General features: G+C 39.4%; 1 pseudogene; it reads left to right on the top strand.

Annotated features, from left to right (window-relative positions):
• The first annotated feature begins 742 nt into the window (after window positions 1–742).
• On the top strand, window positions 743–19,400 carry LOC122065298 (annotated as a pseudogene).
• Window positions 19,401–25,206: the final 5,806 nt, after the last annotated feature.

Here is a 25,206-nt window from a genome sequence, read left to right as displayed (position 1 = left end):
GTTCACCTTTTCTGTTTAGGTAGTACTACATTCTGTTTTTATTAGGTCTTGGTGGTACCACAAGTTTCTCCATTCCATACTTTTCTGCTATCTAAGTGTTACCATGCATCCATGTGTGCTGTTCATAGTTGTCCAAATAGTTGTCTAATATATGGTGTATGCCCCATCTATATGTTCTGTTAATAGTCATGCTATTCTTATGCTGCCTATTTTCCACATTTTCTTATTGATACACCAAGAATTCCAGAAGCACATTTTGGGTGGCTTCTCGGCTTATGAGGTGAAGATTCCAAATGTCACATTTTGATTGCAGCCGCATGTTTTTAAACTCCAGAAGCTGGCTTCTTAGAAGCCTCGTGGAAGCTTACCCGAACATGTACCAAGTCTCTAACATTCTGGTTTTGTGCCCAGAATCAATTTCTATGTATTAAATTATTGAAGATCTTGTTCACCCTCTGAGACTTTTGGGGGCACTTCCTTTATTCTGAGGCCTTAACTGTGGAAAAGGTTCATTTGACTGAAGTTATTGAACTATGTATCAATTTGGTTTCATAAAGAAAGTATTTGACCATTTAGCAAGCTAATGTCAGATGCCAGGAAAGAAGTAGAAAATACTTCTGTATGTTGAAAGAGATACAGGATAATCTTGTCCCTTGGCCCCAATTCTAACTGAAAACTTTTAACTGTCAGTTAATCAATGAACATTATAAAGAATCTAGTATTTTACTGCTAATAGACTGATTTACAGGATATCTCGCATGAAGAAGGCATTGCTAACATGGAAGAAAGACCAGCTTCTCCAATTATACCATTACTGCAAGCATAGAAGGAAGCATTAGCAAGTAACAACGAGTCCAAGGTTACTGAGATAGAAGCTTTTCTTCAGTCCCTTGAAGATGAGAAAATATCTCTTGCAAACAAAGTAGCTGCTTTATCTGTAGAGCTGTCAGTGGAGAGGGATCTGATTCTTAGGGTCATCGCAGACTTCGATAATTTTAGGAAGAGGACAGAGAGAACGGCTTTCTTTGGTGACAAATGCAAAGGGGGAAGTGGTGGAGAGTCTGTTGCCAGTGTTGGATAACTTTGAGCGAGCTAAAGCCCAAATTAAAGTTGAGACTCAGGGAGAGGAGAAGATCAATGATAGCTATCAAAGCATATATAAACAGTTTCTTGAGATTTTGGGATCACTTGGCATTGTTCCTCTGGAGACAGTTGGGAGGCCCTTTGACCCATCGGTAAGTTTGTTATTTCTGTTTCCTTGAAGTAGAAGAGGGATGCTTTGTACACTGATATGAGAAACTTTTGCACCGTAGATGTGGTACATGTGATTACCCAAGTCAATGGCTTCCACCTAGCCGATCTCCTTGCTGGGAATTGGGAACATATTGTGACCAGATAACCATGTGGAACAGGTCTTTGTCTGGACAGTTCCCTGGCCATTACCAACCCCCCAAACACACACACACACACACATACACAACTGACAAGATGAGGAATGTGGTAGATTAGGTGGGATGTTTCTTATATGAATCAACAAATCTTGAGAGATAAAAAGGTGCTGTATGACCATAGGATGGGTTCCCATGAATCCTGCCATCTTAGAATGGGCACTTTAATGCTCTCTTGAACTTGCTGCTTGTACCCAAAAACTTCTCAATGTCTTCAAAATAGAAAAAAAAGAAAAAAATGAAGATGTTGCATTTATGGAAATTTGAAGATGGGAAAAGAATTGTCTTGTAGCAACTTGCCTGCTACTGGTCTCTGCATTAAAATGTATTACGATGCCCTCTTTAACCCTTAAAACAATTGTGATCATTTTATCCAAAGGAAAACTGGGAAAAAAGTGATGGAGAAAGGTTTTTTAGTTTGAAGTCACTCCTGTTAAAACAGTTTAGAAGATGGTGGGAAGAAAAAAGAAAGATGAATATATCTGATTAATGAAAAACAAGTATTGCCAAACAAATAATTGGTTAGCATACGAATAACTGGACATGGATCTAAAAGAGCTGCCTTTTTTTTGGGGGGGGGGAGGAGGGGAGTCCTGGTCGAGTGGAGGGTCTTTAAGGAGAATTGAGGCCTCAAAACTTGAGCCCAATCCAAGTGCTAGATGGGCCAAAAACTACGGCCGAAATCTAAGTTCAGAATAGGGGCTTGTTTTGATGGCAGGTTGGATGAACTTGAAGAGAACTCTGTGATAACAGGTGGGAGTCAGTAAACATTGATGGACATAAAACCAGGGACAAGGGACAGGGGTTCAGACACATGCGTGGCCCTTAAACAGAACCAACAGTTCTGATAACCTTTGATCTGCAGACCGAATACTAACAACCAGTTGCAGAACTCTGTGATATTGGTTAGAATCAACAGATGTGGAGATGGGATATGAAACTGAGGTATAACCAAAAGAAAACTCAGAAAGACTGTTCTATATTCACTGCTGGAAAACTGAGACCAGAAAAACAATGGAAATGAAAAGTTAGGAAGGAGGGGGGGATAGGGAAGGGCCTCCTCTCAGCCATGGTCTTGCCATGTTACACCTGTGCCCTGACTCGGTCTAATTTGAACTGTTGTGGTAGGTCTCGGACTGAAGATCGGAAGCACTGCCTGGTTTTGGCTCGCGGCCGCCCATTGCCGAAGGGGGAGAGATGACCCCAAGTATTTGTGCATCGCGTGCCAATCTAACTGGAGGGAGTTCGTACCTTCCGATCCCAGACGGTAAGTGACCCTCGACTCCTTACACATAAATCCCTGCACGTACCGAAGTTGTCGAAAGACCATGAGCACTACCGAGGGCAACCACTCGTGCAAGGCCAGTTGGTGGACAGCAAGCTGTCTTGACCACCAGAAATATGCCACCGGAAGCACTGGGCCTGAATCCGGTGGGCTGTTTCCGGTGAGCCATGCTGTCAAGGTTCCGATGCCCGTGGGTCTCGCCACTCGCATTGTAGACAGTCTCGGATGATCCCAAATCATCCTCCACATCTTCCTCGTGACGTGAGCACATTGCGGACCTACGTAGTTGGGTTCTCGGGCTTTGAAAGTTGTATTAACCTGATCGATCCGAATAGGGTCCAACCAAATGGACCCTGAGGTCCAACTTAACATATAAGAAGGAAATGAGGATTTCATTTCCTCATTTCCTTTGTGTCTAGCATAGGAGAGGAGAGAAAGAGGGGAAGAAGGAAGAAGAAGAAGGGGAAGAAGGAGGAGGTCTTACCTTGGTGCCGGCTGCTGCCTAGTCGTAGGAATCATTGCCGGAGGTAAGTGCACTCACTCCCACCACTCTTTCTCTTCATTTTAACCTATATTAAGCTAGGTTTGGATGGAATCTTAGTGTACAAACCATGTTGAGGTTGGGGAATGCGTATTCCACCCTCCCGGTGCTATTGCCGAGTTCAAACCAAGCCCGGTGAGCTCCAGCAACAAGTAGTGCCAAATGACCAACTAGGGTTTCGATCGTTCGATTGATGTATCTCCCAAACGGCTCGGTGGAATCGGAATTTTATTGGCTTAAAAGGATGCTGGGAACCTTCCTTACAAACTCCACGAACAAATCCCGACGATCGGGCCCGAGCCGGAAAGCCTCAAAATGAGTAGCCAGTTCTGTACTGCCACCGGAAGCAAGCCACCGGATCCACTGGACTTGCTTCCGGTCGGTTGTTTTCGGTGAACCACAGAGTTCAAAGCTCTCTGTCACCACCACCAGAAACAGGACTGATATTTCTGCTGGAAAAACCCTGTTTCCGATGGGTGTTTCCGGTGACATTACTGTCACTGGGAAACCTTGTCTGTACCTTTTGGGGGTGACCCAAGTGGGCCTCTCCCGATCTTTCTAACACGTACTGATGTACGATTGCCCTTGTTTCTAGGACAGTGACGCACACGTGCCTCGAGACTGAAACTGAGTGGATTGATTGGTGGCCTTATTTGAATCCTAACACAAGCAGAGATCAACAAGGTGAGAGATGGTTGCTTTGTTTTTAGATTGTTTTATTATTATAGAATTGCTCACGTGTAGGATTATACATGATTATTAAATGTTCAAATGATGATGTTCTATCACATGTTTCATTTTTATGATTATGATATGAATTGTTATGGAGATGTATGGCGGGATCTGGTGTGGCCGAGGTGGTACCGGTACCGTGATCATGTGTTTGGTTGTATGTATGAGACGGAATCCGGTGTCGCCAAGGTGGTACTGGTGCCGTGATTCTCGTATGCTTGTTGCATTCATGCATTGAGTATGTGCATTAGAGTTAGTTGTAGTTGCGAATTACACTTTGTGGCCGATGTGTTACCGGTATCGTGTGCTTCGGGACTACATTTGGAAAATGATACTCTTCGTGGTAGATATATATGACCTCATGGGCTGTTTCCAAAATGGGCTGAGGAATTATTGATGCCATCAGTGAGGAACTTCCCAAGCTGGGGAGTATAATAAGCCCCCTAGCAGTATTGTCTCTGATAGTCCCACAGTTCAACCAACAGGTGTCCATATGATGGTAGAGAAAGGAAAGGCTCCTATACGTAGCGGCAATAACACGAATTGCTGTCATTGCCACCAGTATGTTCACTTTGCCAAGTTATTCCCTCAACGACCAACGAATCATACTGTAGCAGCCCTAGAAGCCAACCCTGAGACGACATATTGTGATCCACTTTCCTATGACGATGAGATTGATGATCAGCCGACTGATAACACTGAAGAGGATTAACACGACACCCTCATCATTCATGTTTTGTGTATGTCTCCTTCGATAGGTGTTACAGAGGACAGCGGTGAAGAAGATTCTGAAGCGTTTGAAGTGGAGGTTAACCAAGGTGATGATGTTGCAGAAGACCACTTGGTTACAGCCATTACTCTTGATGATGATTGTGTTTGAGCACATCAAGTGTGCTATTCCACCCAAGTTCTTTGAGGAGAGAGGGCCATGTCTGGAGGACTATATCCATAGTTATCGCTAGCTGTCTGAGTACTTGTATAGACTGAAATTCGATATCCATCACACAGTTGGTCCCTTGACTATCTAAAACCTGAGGTTGAGTGTTTTTAAGCGGGGGAGAGCTGATATAGTTTAAGAACAGTCCAAACAGGCCCCTTAATAGTCCATGTGGGTTTGGTTATAGGCAGCCCAAACCAAGGCCTATTCTGGTCATTGATTTACTCATATACAGGCCCGTATTGTGTTGAGGAGGAGATTCTGTCGGATTTAGTGGGTCCTATAGGATCCATGCATGGGAGAAGAACTTGGGAAGATTTTCCAGATCTGGTCTGGCCCTCTCTGGCCATTTTGTTGAGTCATTCTGAAGTTGGGATGCTGCCTCGCATGAAAGAGAGATTAGAAGATCTTGGTGGTCCTTTTACAGCTATCGCATGGACACCACCTGGACAGCTAGCATGGAGGAGTGGCCACCAAGATCTTTCAACTTATTTTGTTTCTTTTTATTTACTTGTAGTTATTAGTTAGTTGTTACTTGTTAGCAAGTAGGAGTTTCCATTTTTTGTCTTTCTGTTTCATGTAATAGCAATAGAGAAATTCGTTTCTATTTTTACCAAGAGACCTCCACGCATGGAGAAGTACAGTTTTGTGATTGATTGTTTACATTATTATAAATACAACAAAGGGAGACATCCCTTATCAGTTTTGGTGATTAAAAGAAATAGTTTGACTGTGTGTGCTGAGTAATTCAGTTGCTGTGAGAGGCAAATATGGTGAGAGGCACTTCCCTATTCCCTCTTCTTTCCTAGCTTTTCTTATTTTATTCTTTGATTGTTATTCTGGTCCAGTAAAGTCCAACAGCCATCTTTTCATTATTGTGGCTCATACCAGGGTAATCTCAGGTAGTGTTTTATCTTATTTCACTGTATTGTTCTTCATTATCCTAATCTATTCTTTAGTTTTCCTGTTCTGATTTATGTCTGCGATGAGTTTTCCCCCTTGATTTCTAGTCATCAAATCATCAGATTGCTCTGAATTTTTAGTATGTTAATTCCTTCCCTGGTTGTTGCCTTTGATCCCAGCCTGGTCTCCATTGGACTGCTGGATTGAGATTGACCGATATTAAAAATTTATTAGTTGATATTTCTGTTTTCTCCTTACTTTCTAATTTCAGTTCTGTTTTTTTATCTCCCAATCCCTCCATTGGTTTAACCTGAAATTTTGAGCACTCATTCAGTATAACAGCGCCTTCTTTCAACTATGATTTCAGCCCCATCCAGTGGTTTGATTTGTAATTATTAATTCTGTCATATTTTGTCCATATATCCTGTTGTTTTGGCCACTGCGATTCTGGAATTCTGTAGATGTATTAGTGTTGTTCTGTTTCAGCCTATCATCCCACATTTGGGGAAGAGGTATGGCTATACAGAGAATTGAATCCTTTTCTGAATTGCTATATTTTCAAAATCAACAGATAGTGAATGTGTAACGACCCCAAATCCGATCTAGGAGTTTGGTCGTTGGCGGTCCAAGATCAATTTCATTTTAGGGAATGAACCGGTATGGATTTCCATAAACCATGGGAAAAAACATATAAAATAAATAAAAGATGTGATTAATTCATAGAAATGTGCAGCGGAAGTCTTAAATAATAAATAACAAAATAAAAGACACTTCCCCAATAGGAAGGTTTAAAATGAAGATGACATTAAAGGTCAATAAGCCTTACAAAAGACTTTAAAGAAAATGCTAAAGAAAATAGAATCATCAAGAAACTAGAAATAGCCTCCACCCAAGTCAAAGCCACCCTTATCCTTGTTAGACCATAGGTATGCAATAGGTTCTTCATCTCCCTCTCCATGAATTTCAATCCCATCATCTGAAATATTGTTAGGGGTAAGCTTTTGGGGAAGCTTAGTAAATGACAGAAATCACAATTTATACAAGTTTGAAAACAAAAGAAATAAAGTTCTCTTTTCAATGAAATGTGAACTATTATGAAAAAAAAAAAAATTAACGAGTCATTCAAACAATAATAGATATCACAAATCATGATTAATGAAATTTAACACCACTGTCTCATATAGTACTATGGCTCACACTGTACTGTGATCTTGATCGGTTTGTTAACCCATTCACATAATTCATAATCTCAATAATAGTTCAAACATATGGGAATGACATATGCCCCCGTACCGTACTACGACTCACACCGTACTGTGACCATGATCTACATCAATCCTATATGCAAGATATTACAATCACACCATTGGTTCTTGTAAGGCGTAAAACACATCCAATCGTCTCGTACCGTACTACGGCTCACACCGTACTGTGATCTTGTTCGATAGTGAGGTTTTCGCACAAACAAAATGTGCTCAATGATAGCATACATCATCCAAAAATCCGCATAGGGACAATGTAACAATCACACTGAAAAAAATGAAATAAATATAAATCAGAATTTTTAATATGCTTGTATTATTAAGTGTGAAATGCCAAACCCAATAAAGAGATAGAAATTTCAAGAGAAATAATTTACAATTCTAAGAAAAAAAGTTAGTCATTTAATATATAAACATACAAGTTAATTTCCTATATCACATATCAATAATTATAAAACAAAACATGTGTAGAGAGTGAATTAAACCACTTACTGAAACTTTCATACAAGGCAAAAAAAAAAAAACCTTTAGATATAAGGTCTTGAATGAACGTCTCCTTCCTAATCAAGCAAAGCCAAGGGAAGGGGTTGAACCTTTCTTCTTCTTCTCTTTCTCACTTGAATCACCAAGAGAGGGGAAAAAGATGGCGGTGTCCCACTCTCTCTCTCTCTCTCTCTCTCTCTCTCTTTTCAAAATCTGTAGCCTTGTGAGAGGCTATCAACTTACCCTCTTCTCTTTTTATTTCCCAAGCTCTCTTCCTGATTCAAAGAAGAAATAAAATCTTTAAGGGTCATTTAGCTTTCCTCCTTGTCAATTTACTTAGCAAGGCTAAGAGGAGATGCCAAAAGTGTTGCCCACATGCCCTTTGATTATGCAATTTTCCCCCCTTGATTTGATCATTTGTCCCCTCTTGATTGGAATCTTATAAGGAAGGGAAAAAAAGATAATCAATTTACCCTCTTGATTTGAACTCACAAGGAAGGGGAAAAAGACATCACTAAGTTAGTATAATTAAAAAGATATTAATCTAGGTGTCAAATCATAATTGCAGGAATTTGAATAATTAACATAATAAGTAGGGTGGTTTGAAAATCAACCATAAGTATATAAACTAAATAAGGACATAATGTGAGGTGGGGAAATAAAATACCATATTTAATATGGTTTATAATAGGCAAGTAATTGTAAGGCAAATTAGGAGTTTCTATAAGTGACCGACAACAAAAAAGACAGTTATGCTTCACCACATAGTTATCCTAAAAGGCATGAGTCTTAAAAAAAAAATTTGCAATTCAAAAACATTTAAAAATGCTTACCAAAAATAGAGCGGTGACAAGGCTAAAGAATCTTAGACTTTTGTCAACAAGTTTACATTTTGACTGCCATGCCATCCATTACAAATATTGACTCTTACTGCCCTGTCATCAATTGATTCATCACTTCAGGTCAGGGTTGGACTAAGTCAAAGAAAAATCAGGGGTATTACATATCAAAGAGTTTCGCTTAGAAACTATCCCTGATGCCAAGCCCTCTTGAACATAAACTAGTGTATCTCTACCTTCAGGGGAGATTTCAATTGCCAACAAGATGTATGCATCTTGCCCTGTCCAAGTAGGAATAAAAACTTTAATGGCAGACTTGATATTGCTAGAGATGAAAGACTTGGATGTAATTTTTGGCATGGATTGGCTATCCACTTATAGGGCAACAATATTATGTTGCGAGAAGGAAATCTTGTTTAGGCCCGAAACTAGGAAAGAATTTAAATTCTCTGGGGTGAAGAAAAGCAAACCAATCCTGCCTATCATTTCAGCTGTGAAGGCAAGGAAGCTACTCACTCAAGGATGTCATGGATTCCTAGCGGCTATAGTGAAGGAAAAGATGGAAATCAAGACAAAGGACATAGAAATAGTCAGGGACTTCCCCGATGTCTTCCCAGCAGACCTCGATGGTGTACCACTAGAAAGGGAAGTTGAATTCTCAATAGACCTGATCCCTGGTACAGCACCAATCTCAAAGGAACCCTACCGGATGGCTCCAACAGAATTGAGGGAATTGAAGGAGCAACTACAAGAATTGTTAGAGAAGGGATACATCAGACCGAGTGTATCGCCGTGGGGTGCCCCAGTCCTATTTGTGAAGAAGAAAGACGGGATCATGCGGCTATGTATTGACTATTGTGAGCTGAATAAGGTCACAATAAAGAACAGGTACCCGTTGCCCAGAATTGATGGTCTTTTTGATCAATTGCAAGGGGCTAGCGTATTCTCTAAAATAGATCTGCATTCTGGGTACTATCAACTTCGAGTGAGGAAGGAAGACATACCAAAAACAACGTTTAGAACACGTTATGGACATTATGAGTTCATAGTTATGCCGTTCGGTTTAACCAATGCACCAACTGTGTTCATGGACCTTATGAATCGTGTCTTTCATGATTACTTGGATCATTTTGTGATAGTGTTCATCGATGACATCCTAATCTATTCCCAGAACAAGGAGGACCATGCTGAACACTTGGAGATCACACTACGGAAGTTACAGGAGAAGCAATTATATGCCAAGCTGAGTAAGTGCGATTTTTGGCTCGATCAGGTGATGTTCTTAGGTCATGTGATCTTTGGAGAGGGAATTTCAGTAGATCCTGCAAAAGTCAAGGCGGTAACCAAATGGGCTGTTCCTACCTCAATGACTGAGATTCGAACCTTTTTAGGAATGGCTGGATATTATAGAAGATTTATTGAAGGCTTCTCTAGCATTGTTATACCATTAACCGCTTTGACTAGAAAAGGGACAAAGTTTATCTGGACGGAAGCATGTAATAAAGCTTTTAAGGAGTTGAAGAGGAAGTTGGTGACTGCGGCTATCCTAACCTTACCTGAAGGGACAAGTGGAATGGTGATCTATAGTGATGCATCCTTGAGAGGTTTGGGTTGTGTGCTGATGTAGCACGGAAGGGTTATAGCTTACGCTTCTAGGAAAATCAAAGACCATGAGAGGAATTACTCTACTCATGGCTTGTAGTTAGCGGTAGTAGTATTTGTAATGAGGATTTGGAGGCACTACTTGTATGGTGAGAGGTGTGAGATATATACGGATCACAAAAGCCTCAAATACATTTTCGCTCAGAGGGAGTTGAACATGAGGCAACGTCGATGGGTGGAATTCATCAAGGACTACGACTGCGACATCCTATATCATCCAGGAAAGGCTAAGGTGGTTGCCGATGCACTCAGTAGGAAACCATAGGGGTTGTCCACAGCTCTGTTGATTGGACGAGCGAAGTTGAAAGAAGAGATTGATGACTTTGAATTGGGCCTGCTTGTTAGTAGACCTAAGGCCTTATTTTGCCACTTGGTTATCTAAGAATGGTTTTTAATGGACCAAATCAAAGAGGGTCAATTGAAGGATCAGAGATTAACCAAAGTTAGGAAGGTGATTCAGGAAGAGGACACACCATTCAATGTAGCCATGAATGGCATCATCAGAATAGGTGAACGACTATGTGTACCCACCGATGAAGATATAAGGATGATGATTCTGACCGAAGCTCATAGCACACCTTACTCCATTCACCCTGGGAGCACTAAGATGTATCGTGATCTGAAAGAACGATATTGGTGGGACAATATGAAGAGAGATGTTGCCAACTTTGTTAGAAAGTGCTTGACTTGTCAACAAGTGAAGGCTGAACATCAACGACCTTCTGGACTCCTGAAACCATCAGAAATTCCACAGTGGAAATGGGACTCCATCGGAATGGACTTTATCACTGCATTGCCAAGACTCCAAAAGGTCATGATGCTATATGGGTTGTGATGGATTGTCTAACTAAATCCACTCATTTTATTGCCTATTCTATGAAGTATACCATGGAGACAATGACTCAATTATATATTGATCAGGTATTACGCTTATATGGAGTACCCTTATCAATTGTATCGGATAGAGATGCTAGATTCACCTCTCAATTCTGCAAAGGGGTGTAAGTCTATGGGAACGGAGTTGAAGTTTAGCACTGCTTTTCATCCTCAGACAGATGGGCAGACTGAGAGGTTAAATCAAATCATTGAAGACATGCTTCGGGCCTGTGCTTTCGACCTAAAGGGCAGTTGGGAGAAGCATCTTCCTTTGGTCGAGTTCGCTTATAACAACTTTCAAGCGACCATTGGAATGGCTCCTTATGAAGCCTTGCACGGGAGGAAATGCCGCTCACCCTTGTTTTGGGATGAGGTTGGGGAAAAGAAGTTAGCCAAGCCTGACTTAATCAGTGAGTCATAAGTGAAAGTCCAACTTATTCGGTTGAGGATCAAGGCAGCCCAAGACAGACAAAAAAGCTATGCTGACACCAAATGGATAGAACTGGAATTTTCTGAGGGCGATAATGTGTTCTTGAAGATTGCACCGATGAAAGGAATAGTCAGATTTGGGAAGAAAGGAAAGTTGAGTCTTCGGTTTATCGGACCTTTTGCAATCTTGAAGAAGGTTGGAACTGTGGCATACCAGCTCGCTCTACCACCCGCCCTTTCTGGAGTACATGATGTTTTCCATGTGTCTTTACTCCGGAAGTATGTAGCAGACCCATCATATGTCTTAAGTTATGAGTCATTGCAATTGGACACCAATTTGACTTATTAAGAGTCACCTGTACAAATCTTAGACCTCAAAGACCAAGTGTTACGAGGACGTACTATTCTGTATGTGAAAATTCTTTGGAAACACCACGGTAATATTGAGGCTTCGTGAGAACTAGAAGAGGATATGCGGGCCAGATATCCACAAGTATTTGGTGAACCAGGTAAACTTTGAACCTAAGTACATACCTCAAATTATTGTTACGCTCAGGCTAAGCTCAGTCTAATTGTGTCATACCTTAACAGGTACCAATGACTTAGGAGCTGTAGCAATCGAGGGAAGAGAGGAAGATAGGATTCAAGCTATGGATCTTGAGGTAACTTCTTTTTCTCTAGAAAACTTTTAAATTTCGATATGAAATTTCTTTAAGGAGGGAGGACTATAATACCCTTGATTTTTCTTTGACTTAGTCCATCCCTGACCTGAAGTGATGAGTCAACTGATGATGGGGTAGTCAAAGTTAATGTTTGTAATGGATGACGTGGCGGTCAAAATGTAAACTTGTTGACAAAAGTCCAAGATTCTTTGGCCATGTCACCGCTCTATTTTTGGTAAGTTTTTTTAAATATTTTTGAGTTGCAAATTTATTTATTTTATACTCGTACCTTTTAGGATAACTATGTGGTGAAGCATAACTGCCTTTTTGGTTGTTCACTTATAGAAACTACTAATTTTCCTTACAATTACTTGCCTATTATAAACCATATTAAATATGGTACTTTATCTCCCCACCTCACATTATTTCCTTATTTGGTTTATATACTTATGGTTGATTTTCAAACCACCCTACCTATTTTGTTAATTATTCAAATTCCTACAATTATGATTTGATACCTAGATTAATATCCTTTTAATTGTACTAACTTAATGATGTCTTTTTCTTCTTGTGAGATTCAAATTAAGGGGGACAAATTATCAAATCAAGGGGGATAAATTGATTATCTTTTTTTCCCTTATAAGATTTCAATCGAGGGGGGACAAATGATCAAATCAAGGGGGGAAAAATTGCATAATCAAGGGGCATGTGGGCAACACTTTTGGCATCTCCTCTTAGCCTTGCTAAGTAAATTGACAAGGGGGAAAGCTGATTGGCCCTTAAAGATTTTATTTCTTTTTTGAATTGGGAAGAGAGCTTGGGAAATAGAAAGAGAAGAGGGTAAGTAGAGGCTGTAGATTTTGAAGAGAGAGAGAGAGAGAGAGTGAGTGGGACACCCCCATCTTTTTCCTCTCTCTTGGTGATTCAAGTGAGAAAGAGAAGAAGAAGAAAGGTTCAACCCCTTCCCTTGGCTTCACTTGATTAGGAAGGAGATGTTCGTTTAAGACCTTATATCTAAAGGTTTTTTTTTTTGCCTTCTGAGAAAGTTTCACTAAGTGGTTTAATTCACTCTCTACACATATTTTGTTTTATAATTATTAATATGTGATATAGGAAATTAACTTGTATGTTTATATATTAAATGACTAATTTTTTTCTTAGAATTGTAAATTTATTTCTCTTGAAATTTCTATCTCTTTATTGGGTTTGGCATTTCACACTTAATAATAAAAGCATATTAGAAATTCTGATTTATATTTATTTCATTTTTTTCCGGATTTGTGATTGTTACATTATGTCCCTATGCAGATTTTTTGATGATGTATGCTATCATTGAGTACATTTTGTTTGTGCAAAAACCTCACTATCGATCAAGGTCATAGTATGATGTGAGCCGTTGTACGGTACGAGACAATAGGGTGTGTTTTACGCCTTACAAGAACCAATGGTGTGATTGTAATATCTTGCATATGGGATGGATGTGGATCATGGTCATAGTATGGTGTGAGCCGTAGTACGGTATGGGGGGCACATGTCATTCCCATATGTTTGAACTATTATTGAGATTATAAATTATGTGAATGGGTTAACACACTGATCAAGGTCACAGTACGGTGTGAGCCGTAGTACAGTACAGGACGGTTGTGTTAAATTTCATTAATCATGATTTGTAATGTCTATTATTGTTTGAATGGCTTGTTAAATTTTTCTTTATTTTTATAATAGTTCACATATCATTTAAAAGAGAAAACTTTATTTCTTTTGTTTTCAAACTTGTGTAAATTGTGATTTCTGCCATTTACTAAGCTTACCCCTTACAATAGTTCAGATGATGGGATTGAGATTCATGGAGAGGGAGATGATGAGCCTATTGCATAGCTATGGTCTAACAAGGGTGACGGTGGCTTTGACTTGGGTGGAGGCTATTTCTAGTTTCTTGATGATTCTATTTTCTTTAGCATTTTCTTTAAAGTCTTTTGTAATGCTTATTGACCTTTAATGTCACCTTCATTTTAAACCTTCCTATTGGGGAAGTGTCTTTTATTTTGTTATTTATTATTTAAGACTTCTGCTGCACATTTCTATGAATTAATTACATATTTTATTCATTTTATATGCTTTTTCCCATGGTTTATGGAAATCCATACCGGTTCATTCCCTAAAATAAAATCAATCTTGGACCGCCAACAACCAAACTCCTAGATCGGATTTGGGGTCGTTACAGAATGACTTAGTCAACTTTTGTTTATTTGGGAGCTTTTTCATTCACTTATTATTTTGATACACAAAAGAAAGCTGCAGAAATCATAAATTGGTTCCACTCATTTTCATCCTTTTGTTTTGCAGCGAGCTTTACACATCAACTAATACAACATGAGGTGTTCTTATTTTCTTTGTCATATTTTGGGGTCGGTTTAATGTTACGAACAAGACAATTTTTGTTAAACCTGCCACATATCAAGATGCTATATTTGCACAAATGAATTTTAGAAGATCCTTGCCATGAATTTGTTTGTTTTGGCCCTTTGAGCTCATTCCGGGGGTTTGTTTTTAAACAACCACATACTTTGATTCTTTTATTATTATTATTATTATTTATTTATTTATTTATTTATTATTGTTATTATTATTATTTTTTTAATCTTTTCTGTGATTGATTTATTTTGGTTTTACCATCAACAAAATCAGTTGTAGAGTTCTGACAACCAAGTAAACTTCATTGTAGTGGACAGATGGTAACTGTATTGGGGGAAATTGTCATTTTTATTGATCAGCTTATTTGCACAATACAGGTTTGATACTGAGTCGACTCAAAACTCAGCTGGGTACTTGACGCTTTTTTTTCAAGTACTGAATGGAATTTGTTCAGGTTTATGAAGACCTGGTTACCTTTTTAGACAGCCCAGGTCTTGATTAAATTGAGTCTGACTCCTGGGGTTTATTACTGGTTGCACTTTCTAGTAACGGGGTTTATGAAGACCTGGTTACCTTTTCAGTTCAGCCCAGGTCTTGATTAAATTGAGTCTGACTCCTGGGGTTTATTACTGGTTGCATTTTCTAGTAACGGCTTAAATGAGGAAAGGTGCATGCATATTTTATATATGAGGAATTATCACTCCCCTCCCCTTAACTATGGCTAAATATCAAGTTCCCCCATGTTTTTTAAAATATTTCACTCCCCTCCCCCTAAATCAAAAGATTCTATCAACCGTGACTAAGTGTTAGTTTTTTCTGTTAAGTGCTTATCCTATTTTTCATAATACCCTAAATGCCCCCTCCCTAATTGATCAAAATGAAGAAGAGGAAGCCTACTTTGTGTGTTCGTGTGTTCTTCGGCGAAACTCTCACCAAGAAGACCTGAAGTTCTCCTCCTTCAATCGAAGCCCTGCTTGCTTGAAATCGAAGCCCTCCTTCAATTGAAGCCCTGCTTGCTGATCAGGGCTTCCTCTTGCAGACATTTGACCATCTATTTCTCATTATCTTTCCATTCCTTGCCATCATCCCCATCAGATCAAAACCCTCCGAATGAAACCTTAATCTCATCTGTCGTTTCGATCCTTGAAGAGCAGCGCTCAAAGAGCCGATTGAACTTTATCAAATGCCTCTATCCTGATGCTTTAATGGCGGCTTTTTGTGATGAAGGAAAGATGACAGAAGCTCTAAAATTATGGGAAGAAATGAGAACAAAACAAATTGATCCTGATGTTGCTGCTTATAACACATTATTGGTGGTTTCTGCAAAATTGGGCAAATGGAAAGGGCAGAACAATTTTCCGGGATATGGCATTGAGTGAAATTGAAGCAACTTGTCTAACTTATGAACATCTGATTAAAGGATACTGTGAAATTAATTCTACAGTCCTTTTATATAAGGATATGTGCATGAAAGATTTCAGGCCAGAGGCTTCCACAATCGATAAAGTGGTACAAGTGATGTGTTGTAGCGGTAGGGTCAATGAAGGTTTGAATTTTCTAAGGAATGCCATGAAAGGGCAAGATTTTTTCAGGTATAAAGAGCTATGAGCTTCTAATAAGAGAGTTATGTAAAGAAGGTGAAATGGAAGAAGCATTGCAACTGCAATTAGAGATGGTGGGAAAAGGTTTTCAACCAAATTCAGAGATCTATGGATTTTTCATTGAGGGATACAGGGAACAGGGTAATGAGGAAAAAGCAAGAGATTTGATGAAGGAGATGCTTGAAATTGGACTGTATCAGCATTTGGATTAAGTTTTCTCAGCTCTTTTTTATTTGGGTTGCTGTGTTTGGCTACTTCTTACTCACAGTCTTGCTGAAAATTCTTGCAATTGAACAACCTAAAATGGCAGGGCTTCGATTGAAGGAGGGCTTCAATTGAAGGAGTAGGGCTTCGATTGAAGGAGGCGAACTAAAGATTCAGTCGCTTTGATTGAAGGAGGAGAACTTCAGGTCTTCGATTCAAGCAGGTCTTCTTGGTGAGAGTTTCACTGAAGAACACACAAAGTAGGCCTCCTCTTCTTTTGATCGATTAGGGAGGGGGGCATTTAGGGTATTATGAAAAATAGGACAAGCACTTAACAGAAAAAACTAACACTTAGTCATGGTTGATAGAATCTTTTGATTTGGGGGGAGGGGAGTGAAAATATTTTCAAAAACCTGGGGGAACTTGATATTTAGCCATAGTTCAGGGAGGGGAGTGATAATTCTTCTTTATATATTCATTTGTCCTCAATATTTGAGGGCAAGACTACTTATGAAATACTCCATTCTCACAAGTGAAACTTATTTTCTTAAGTCAGTATGTTGTGCTATACTAGTTCAGGGCAAGTAATGATCTCATTACATACCCTTAATTCTTTTTTTTTTTTTCAGCTTCATGGGGCAATCATGCGTGAAGAGTCCACAGAATTTGCAGAAGGTATCATAATTGAAGAATTTCGTAAGGGTTTCAAACTTGGTGACAGGCTCTTGCGTCCATCATTGGTCAAGGTATCTGCTGGTCCTGGCCCAGCTAAGTCCAGAGAGCAGCAGGGCAATCAGAGAAATGCAGGTAAGAGCAGTGAAACAAGCGATGGAACTCATCCAGGAGAATCTACTTAATTTTCCTGGATACTTAAATTTAGATCAGTTTTGTAGAAATAGTTCTTGTTTGAAGGGGTGTAGAGTTTTTATTTATTTATTTGAAAATTTTTCATTGTGAAGTAGTTGTTGCATAGGTAAAAGAAAACTTTCAAGATAGGATGTCATGATGTATTTTCTTTTTGAATCTTCTTTACACATTTAGATGATCATGTTTTGGGTTGCAATCTCTACTCCATCTCAATTTACTTACAGGCTGTGTTTGGTATGCGTATCAGAAGTTCTGGGTCTAGAATGCATTCTGGAATGGCAGAAATCAGTAAGATTCAGATTGAATGGACATAGAGGGACGGAGTCTAGTTCAGTTTTCTGGGGTGAAAGCCTTGAAAACCGTTTCGCCGTTTCCTAGCACGCCCTTTGTTTGGTACACATTCTCATTCTAAATTCCTAGAATGGAGTCAAGAATGGACCTCGTTTTGGAATGGGTTTTCCCATTCCACGTTCCACGTTCTCCTTTTTTTGTTATCCCCGACTCTTCACTGACTCCTGACTATCAAAGCTTCTCGTTTATGTTACTTGGAGAATAGGAGCTTGGATTGATGGCTCCACAGGAAGATTGGAGGATTGACGCTGTCTGGTTCTGTCCATCACTAGAGTTGGATTAACCTAAAAGGTTGCAGATTGCAGTTGGAGCTTCACAAGGGCTTTGTTACGTGAACCATGATTGCTTTTTGCCAATTGTTAACCCTGATGTGAAGTCAAGCAACATGCTACTAGACTTAAGACTTCAAGGCAAGGATTGCAGATTTTGGGCTTGCCAAGCTGATGCATAAGCCAGGGGGCCTAACAAAATGTCTTTCTTTTGGCTACATTTCTCGAGGTGAGTGTAGTTTTTGAAATTGCAGAATTCTCTGTTCTTAATTTTAGAATTTTTCCTTGAATGGCAAAGCCAGGAATTCCTGTGTTTATACTAGTACATATTTTGGTAATTGGGTCTACAGAATTTTCTTATACAACCGATGTGAATGAGAAGATTGATATCTACAGCTTTGGGGAGGTGCTGTTGGAATTGGCAACAGCAAGAGAAGCCAATGATGGAGATGAGCATATGTGTCAGGCTGAGTGGGCATGGCATTACTTCCAAGACGGCAAATCCATCATCGATGCCCTTGACGTGAGGATAGGGAACTTCCATGATGAGGAATTTGTTTGAACACCCAGCAGCTTGGCATAGTAATGATTCCTCAGAGATCACTTCCTTGATGTTGTACTTGAGGGTAAAGGTTTCCCAGATCTGAATTTACCTTAGTCTGAAGAAGGGATCATTGCTCTGTTGGAAAATCCTACAGTTGAGTTCGACTTTGCTGCTGATGACTTAGATCTCGAGATAAATGGTTTAGTTGTTAAGATGGGGACGGAGTCTGAATTAGAGGTGCTTGTAATGAATGGTCTTTGAGTAAGGAAGACGAAGAGGACGGGCTTTGATGGAAAAAAAAAGTCGAAAGATGACAGGTTTAAGGAATGAATGGAGTGTTAGAAGTTAGAAAGCAGGAAATGCCCAGACTATGCAGGATGCAAAAAGATTGTGCTGCCTCCCCCCCCTCCCCTTTGGTGTGTGCTGAATATGCTGCCACATGCCCTCCCATTGGCCCGTTGGTTTACTGTTTCCACAGTTCTTTCGCCCTAAGAAAAGAGCCCTCATAACTCGTGCTAGTGCAGCCTAAGAGGATAAGGGTCCAGTTGTGAACTTGTGGTGACATGGACAGATTGTTTTGCCAGCGCAAATGCCACATGGTATATACCTATCTAAAGCTGTCTAGTAGGGTTTTAAGAATTGGAATCAGATCGGGCGAGGCTGATTTGGAGTCGATCTTTGCATGGATTCTGGGGTTAGGATATGTCTTGGCCAATTTTGATCGATTTCTTTTCGATTCTGATCAAAGTCGGCTAGGAGTCTAGGACCAAGACAGATCCAGCTCCCGATTCTAGGTTTTTGATCTCTATTGTCTAAGGAACTGTGGCAGAATGAAGGAACATACGCCCATTTATTATGTCAGACAAGGCTAGTTGGAGTGCACGCTCGGCCCTAAATTTCACTGGGCTTCTAATGGAACAATTGTAACAGCCACATATCGGCATAACTTGGTTGTAACAGGCCTGGATGACCCTTGGAGCGCCCAATCTAAGTCAGTCCAGTTGAGCATCAGTAGACTTGGCTTGGGATCAGGTAAGAATGAATAGTGGGAAATCAAATCCTGAGGTCTAATAATTAAATCATTCAAGTATCCTTTGGTAGCATGTACAATGGTTTGGTCTATTTTCAATCCATGGATTCAGGATTCTACCAAAACACATTTATATAAATTTAATTATTCGATATCCGTAAAATAAAATTGTATAAATTTAATTATGAGCTATCATTATTAAATATTAAAAGGAAAAATGTTTCCTACATAGGGGTGTGAGATACGCAGGCATGAACTCGTTTTGTCATGTGGGCAAATTCTATAAATAGGAATATCTTAAATCATATGTTAAATTTGGTGGTCATTCTCAAACATGGTAAACCATGTGTCTTTTATTTTTCTTCTTCAACATTTCTTATATTTTTCAAATAATTATTAAAACGTCAAATGGCATAGAGGAGTCAAATTGTTTGAACTTTAATTCATTGATTAGATAATGGCATTGACAATATGTTCATAAAAATTGAACCCATAAAAAATTATAATATAAAAATTCAGAAAAAAAAAAGGAAAAAGAAAGGTACCTCGTCAGGTGTCCCTTGCACCCAGACACAGGGGTGTGTAAAGTCACCGTCCATCCCTCTGAAATCAGAAAATCTTATTCATATTGATGTCTTTATACATGGTCTTATTGGCTTCCGCACTAGTGCAAAGGACCACACAACTAGCCATCGTCTCTTTCCCCCCCCCCCCCCCCGCCCCGCCCTAAAAAATAGTGGAGATGTCTGCCCTCGATATTAATGTAAGAAACACTCTCACAAGATTTTTTTTATCAAAAAAAAAAAACCAAACCCTCACTCAATAAAAGGTATGGTGATATAGTGATACAGATGGGAGAATAGGTCTTGACTTCCTATAGCTCTATGTCTTACCACATGGCATGTCTTTTATTTTTGGCACTTGAAAGTTGAAACCCGAGAAGTAGAGAATTTATAAAAGCTTATTTAGGAAAGAAGATACAATTTTGCGAATATCCTTCAGGTATGTCGTCACTTACCCAAGAGCAGGTTAGAGTAAAGCCCATTTAGAAATATCATTGGCATAAGTATTCACATTTCTATTTACAAAATAGATGTAGGTTTCAAGAGTGTAAAATGAACAGAGATATCTAGACAATTACATGTTCAACCTTAGGTTATATGGTTCATTCCTCACCAGTGCCAATCCTAATCTGATCCCAAAGCCATAAGGGGGCAAACAAGCCTCGTCAACCGAGTTTTAATTGAGAATGGTTGTTTAGGATTGCTTTGTAACGAGTCGGTCCCTTAACTGACATGATATTGTTCATTTTGGGGGTTCCTTTCACAGTTTTATTTCTTCTTCCGTTCACGGTTTTAATCCTGATAATGTCTCTGAATATCAGTCGATCCAGTTTAATGCTGATTTTGAAAAACTGCAATGAAGACAATCTCAACTTTTCAAACCCTACAAATGGTTAATTTCAATTCGATTTTGACACTTTAGTTATGTCATGTTAAGGAGGCCATCTTTTATCAATAGTTCAATATATCCTTCTCTAACCAATATGAGACTAAAAAGGCAATAACCAAGAAATGACCCACCAAGAACCTTTGGTCCCACATTGGCTGGAGAGGGAGATATTAGACTATTGGTAAAAGGTGACCTCCTTAATATGGTTTGATATATTTTAAAGCCGAGAGTCGTCTACAATTCACACCAAGTGGTAAAAATGCCCTCAATCCATCACTGCTTGAGTCATGCCCGCTAACGTCGATTGGTCCTGTGGAAGAGTCGCTTGCCGTACGGGGGCTTGTCCTGGGCCTATGATCACCACTATGGAGCACCTTTTTTTTTTGTACCAATATATATATATATATATATACATAAACATAAATCTTCTCGCAAATTTTATAAAAATTTCCACAAATCTAAAAAATATGTGTCCCACAGACCATTTACAACCCCTGAGTTTTACCATAAAACTCCTTCAAAGCCAAAATATAATAAATACAGGAAGCCTTTCAAGGCACCTAAAAATTTCAAAGATAAAAAACTCGACAAAACTACTCAAGGGTGTTTCAAATGTGGTAAACCAGGCCACATTGCCAAATTTTGTAGAGTCTCAAACAATATCAATTCTTTATTGGTCAGTCATAATTTTCTGTATTCAAAAATTTTCTGAAACTTGTAAAACTTGTCCATAAGGATTGAATATGGCATTCATGATTTTCTGAAATTCACTAGGGGCATTTTTGAGGCCGAATGGCATGACGTTCCATTCATATAAGCCAAAGGGGGTTGTGAAGGCGGTTTTATAATGATCCTTATCTTGGATTTGGATCTGCCAGAAACCAGACTTCATATCGAATTTGGAAAAGATTTTTGCTTGATAAATTCTTTGTAAAAGATCCTTTTGATTTGGGATTGGATATCTGACCCATTGGAGGGCATCATTTAAGGGTTTGTAATTAACTACTAGCCGAGGAGTACCTCTTTCTATTTCAGCAGCCTTATTGACATAGAAGGCTGTGCAACTCCAAGGTGAGGTACTAGGTCGGATGAGTTTTTTGGCTAAGAGATCATTAATCTCTTCTTTGCAAGTTTCAAGAAGAGTTTGATTCATTTGGGCTGGTCGTGCTTTAGTGGGGATTTGAAGATCTGAAAACCCAGTAGCATAAGGTAGGGAGACCATATGCTGTTTTCGGTGCCAAAAGGCATCAGGAACATCAGAACAAAGATTAGATTCAAATTTTAATTTGATTTGGTTAATTTGTTGGATGGTCTTGGGGTTTTTGAGATAGTCAGAGATCCGTTTATGGAGAAGCTCTGTCTTGAGAAAATTTAATTGTTTAATTTTCCTAATGCTTTGGTCATTAGAATTTTGGGCTTGTAAGAATGGAAAGACAATTTTTTGACCTTGGAATTTTGTAGAAATCCCATCTTGGGTTATTTTGAATGGTTTGTTTTTTTCTAAAAAGGGTTGACCAAGGATTATATCTTATTTATTTGAGCCGGATATTGGCCGGACTGTCCTATAACCTGGAACAGTAACAGTACCCCCTTTCCTTACTAGGTCGTCCGGGGTTATTTGACTAGGTACGGTTTAATGACTGTACCCGTCGGCTAGTTTCTAACCGTCTTAGCAGATTGTAAGGTTGAGGAGAATTTTGGGTAGAAACATTGTTTCTAAGATGCTCAAGGCAAGCCTTCTTTTGTTCTGGGTCTGCTAAGCTATCAATATAATCAAAAATACTTGAATTTGGTGATGCTCGCAGCATTTGGACAGATTTGGGAGCACAGTCTTCGCAGCTAAGACCAATAATACAAGAATCACAATTGCAGGCTTGAAAATTCTCATATAAGCCAAAATCCAGCAAGGAGTGTAATCATTTTCTTTTAAGCCAATCTGAGAAGATCTGGATTTGAGACTGTAATCTGATACCAGATTACAGGATCGAGATATGCTAAAATCCAGGGAAATAGGGATCTCCTGGTTCTGTATAGCAATCAGAACGAGATAGGTGCAATACCTTACTCCGATCCAGCAAGGAGACACACACTGAGATGGGTGCAATACCTTACTCAGATCTAATTATGCAGAAATAATGAACAAAAGAAAGATCAAAACCATAAACTTTGAACAAAGGATATGAAATTGCACAAAATTTAAAAGCTGCTTGACTAGATCTATCTTTCAGAATCAAGAGGCACGACTGTAGGCTTTGATCTGAGGATAGAACAAGAAGCTGCTATGCAGATGCAAATGCAGATGCAGAAAGAAAGCTAATAATACAATCAAAGAAAATACTTTGAAATATATAATTGAAAGTAAAGTTACAATATTTGGAGATTGGTTTGGGTAGGCTTGGGTTGGAGGATTTGAGAAGAAGAAGGATGTTTGGGTTGGAGTCTTTGAGCTGTGGGTGGCTAACCTTTGAAGGATGATCAGACTTGAGTTGATCGGAGTTTCTTGTTGCAGACTGGCGATATGCTCGGAGAGATCTTGGAAGAACTTGTGGAGGCAAAGCTTGCTTCGGAGCTTCTCTCTCTAAGTCTTACAAGTTGGAGGAGTTCTAAATTTTTTAAGTTGTTTTTGAGAAGGGGTGATGCTCCTTTTATAATGTAAGGAGGCTCATTTGAATTACATGTGGGTTTGGATTACATTTGAGTTTCATTTGGTACTATACCAAATTAGGTACTATTTAACATTTCATTTGTCACTATTTGGGACTGTGCACTTGAATTTGTATTTGAAGTGAACAGTTGCTGCCGACAATTGAAGAACTGTTGGCGCCGAAAGTTGGAGTTGCTATCAACAAATGATTTGGAATCTTTGATATGGTTATTGTTGACAGTTAATTTGGAATCTTCAATGATCTTACCACGGCATTCCATGTGTCGAGGACACTATTCTCCGTATTGGTTTGATCAAGAAATTTGTATCCTATTTATTTGAGCCGGATATTGGCCGGACTGTCCTATAACCTGGGACAGTAACAGTACCCCCTTTCCTTACTAGGTCGTCCGGGGTTATTTGACTAGGTACGGTTTAACGACTGTACCCGTTGGCTAGTTTATAACCGTCTTAGCAGACGTTGTGGACCAACCTTACGGTTTGGTTGAAGAAGACTTTGATTTGGTATCCCGGAGAGATCGACGGGAGATAACTTCTTTGAATTTGCTGGAGGAGGATGCCTTAGAACTGGCAGGGACAAAGTCAGGATCATCCTCATATGGATCTTGCCCATAGCAAAGTTCATGGGCAGGAATAGATCTTTGCATGGATTTGAGACTGTAGGCTCCATCACTGGAACCTTCATTGTCTTCATTGTTTGAGTCGGAACCCAGTTCGGCAAGTTGGGCACGAAGGGCTTCCTTCTCACTTTTGATACTTGATTTTGAGGTACTTTGGATTGTTGGAACAGGTTGGAGACCTGTGAGGCTTTTGATTAATGCAGTTCTTTCACATTTGGAGACATCACAATTGTCCCACCATTTGACATTGAAAGACCGGCAGAGGACTGGAGCAATCCAGTCATTTACCTGGTAGTCATAAATTTGATATTCCCAGAATAATATCCATGCGAGATGGCAGTGGAGAAAGAATCTGAGAAGATCAGGTTGGTGAGGTTGGGGGGTTGTATTTTGGCAAAATATTTGGAAGGAATCTTGAATTTGTGGTGGTAGAATTTCTACCATAGGACCATATTGATCCCACCATTTGGGAAACCAGGTGGGAGTTTGGTTGTTAAATCTGTATTCAAAACAGAAAAACCATGAGTGGCGGTTGATTCTGTTTTGGAAAGAGAAAGCTTTGAACCAGGCATCCTGGTAATCCATGTATGTATAATTTGGTGGGGAGAAGGTATTTGAAAAGCTTCTTGGGTTAAGGGGGTGAGCACCCCAGTCTTGAAGAGACAGGATTTTGCAGATGGTTACAGTTGTATATGTAACCAAGGTTTGGTCATTTCGGTCATAATTGAGTTTAAATCTGACCGAATCAGTTTCTACGAGGATATACTCGTAAAATTCTAGATGTTTTGCAGAGGAGTTGGAATGGTGATTCCATCCTTTGTAAAATATTTGTTGTGCCATCATTATTGGTGAGTCAATGTATTTGAACAGGGGCTCTTCAATAGTGAAGAGGTCTTCTTTGCATGGCTTTTTATGATATTGGCTTTTGAGTTTGGAACCTTGGGTAGTTTGGAGGGGTTTGGCTTGTGTAGTTTGGAGGCTAGAACTGGCCTTATTTGTGGTTTGAATGGGTCCTGCTGCAGAGAGTGCTACTACAGCATGGGAATAGGGAGTTTTTGTTGTAGCCATTTGAGATTGGCTACGGGTTACTATTTGATGAGCTGGTGCAGCAGAGGTTGCAGAGACACCA

This window comes from Macadamia integrifolia, unplaced genomic scaffold, assembly GCF_013358625.1.
Source record: "Macadamia integrifolia cultivar HAES 741 unplaced genomic scaffold, SCU_Mint_v3 scaffold1966, whole genome shotgun sequence".
NCBI classification, from domain to species: domain Eukaryota; kingdom Viridiplantae; phylum Streptophyta; class Magnoliopsida; order Proteales; family Proteaceae; genus Macadamia; species Macadamia integrifolia.
The sequence above is the reverse complement of the archived record's forward strand: the minus strand, read 5'-3'. Positions and strand labels throughout refer to the sequence as shown.